This window comes from Lagenorhynchus albirostris, chromosome 4, assembly GCF_949774975.1.
Source record: "Lagenorhynchus albirostris chromosome 4, mLagAlb1.1, whole genome shotgun sequence".
Lineage (NCBI taxonomy): Eukaryota > Metazoa > Chordata > Mammalia > Artiodactyla > Delphinidae > Lagenorhynchus > Lagenorhynchus albirostris.
In genome coordinates this window covers 7,507,683-7,510,023 of record NC_083098.1, presented here as the reverse complement: position 1 = coordinate 7,510,023, position 2,341 = coordinate 7,507,683, and positions in this window count along the sequence as shown.

Sequence of the window (2,341 nt, the reverse complement as noted above, 5' to 3'; positions counted from 1 at the left end):
AAGAGCCAACCGGGCCGTGACGTCCCCGGTGCGCGACGGCACTTTACGACAGCGCCGCAAAGCGAAGACGGCGCAGGCTTCGTAGAGCCGGCTTCGCTCAGCTTCTCGTTCTTGCTGAGCTGTGTTTGGGACCGGGTTAGGGAGGCGGCTGGGGAAGCGCTGAGAAAGCGAAAGAGAAAGCCGGAAAGTGAAATGAGCCGAAAAATTGGAAAGGGAAAGAAAGAAAGGGAGTTGAGAGAAGTGTGTCGTCCTGGCTGTTCCGGCAGGAAGGGGTTACAGGCGGCTGATGTAGTGAGCCACGCGTGTCCCAGCCATATCTGAGTTATGAGTGGTTGCAGGGAAAGGAGGGAGGTGAGAGACTTGCAATCCCCGCATCCGAGGCTTTTCTCTTCCTTTTCTACCAAGTTGTTCGCTGCAATGGGTAAAAGCCGTAACCCACGGAGTAAACCAGTTGTGAGATAGACACAGAGCCTGGAAGAGAAACCGAGGATTAAGACGCGAGATACCTGCAGAGGCAAAACTTGGCCATACGGGAAATTGGAAATCAAGATCATTCAGAAGTTTGTAATGTGGTTTTCATGTTTGATATTCGTTGCCTTATTAATGTGTGGAAATATTTAACTTGCAAGTGCATAATCCGCTGGTTCTGTGGTGTGGTGTGGACACAGACCGTATAAAACTTTTGACCATCTCAAAAACCAGATTTATCAAACCTTAACAACTTGTTCTGAAGGCTGTAGAGCTCTCGGCCTATGAAGGCTCCCTCAGAACCTCTGCGCTGAGACTTGTCCAAACTCTTGCTGACGAAAATTCAGTTAACTGTCAAGTTAAGAAAAAAAGGGAATTTTATTTGAGCCAAACTGATGGTGATAACACAGGAAGAAGCCTCAGAAAGCTCGGAGGACCATTCTGCCTGTTAGAAGTCGAAGGCACAGGCATATACATTTTTGAAACAAAGGATCGTACATCAAAATGACCGACTAGTATTTTATATAAACTTCACCAAAGATACATAGTCCAGGTAAGCACATGCCAAGCAAGCATCTAACCCTATCCACCCCACGCCCCCTCACCTAAAGGACTGGGAAAGAACACTGTCCTTTAAAGAAGTTACATTGCTAGGGTCAGAATAAAGGGGGAAAAATGATCTTTATGGTTGAGCGGGCGCTCCCATCTTTGAGAAGTTCTGGTTAACTGTAATAAAGGTGCACACTGCACGTTAAGGAGGGAGGAGGCCCAAACAGAGAATTTTATGTGTAATTTTTTCTTGTCCTGCCTTAAAATATAAATTTTACTTCAGCTCTCTATTATGGCTTCTAGCAGCTTAAGGTCTTGCCCCTAGGGTGATCCTAGTGCCCCACCCCTTTGAAATACCTGCCTAGAAAAGCTCAACACTGCCCGAAGAATTTGTGATTTGTTCCAGGCAGAACCTGGATAGGCAGACAGACCCCAGAGCCCTCTCTTGGAGCAGCTACTTTAGAAAGCTTGCAATGTAAATGCTTTCCTCTGACCTTTGTGATATACATCTACCACCCAGAACTGTTTCCTTAAGGACTTGTGAGCCCCTCTCTTTAAGATGCAGATATTCAGGGAGATAACTCTGTGCTAGCTCCCAGTCCCTGTGGGAGCAATAAGGACCTACCTTTCTTTAACTTGCACTGCTGCTTCCTCTCATAAAGATAGAAGTTTCTTTCTCCCCTGACAAATGCCAATTAACAAACCCAGATGGCCTAGTCACATGGATCACCCACCCACCCCTTTACTACCCCTTAGTGACTTTCCCTTAGCACACTCCAGCCTTTGAAAAGTCTTCAGCCTTCTGATTCAGGGGAAGTGGAGTTCAGTTCATACTGTAGTATTACTGAACAAAATATGTCCTTACCACTTTCGTGTCCAGCTTTGTTTATGTCTAACAATCCATCCAGGTAGCAAAGTTCTATTATTAAAATATGCTTGCCTTTTAAAAAGTAAATATTTGGACTTGGCTTCCTGTAGTCAGATAAACTTTGCTGTCAGTGTTGTTGACCGCCATTAACCTCTGCTTAAGCTGGTATTAAAAAACAAAATTCAACTGAGTGAATTTGAAGACCTAATTGGCTTTACTAAATGATTCATGAATCAGGCATCATCCATCTAACAAATAGAAAGGAGCTGTACAATGAAAGGTTTTTTAAAAGCAGGAAGGAGGGGACAAGGAAGTCAAAAAGAAAAGAAAGGATTATTTCAGGCAAGGTTACCTTCTTTGGGGAGAAGGGTAGGGGTTTATCATGCAGATCACCTCACTAGTGTTGATCAGGAAATTCCAAACTGATTGGTTTAAAATTACATTTCTCTGGGTATA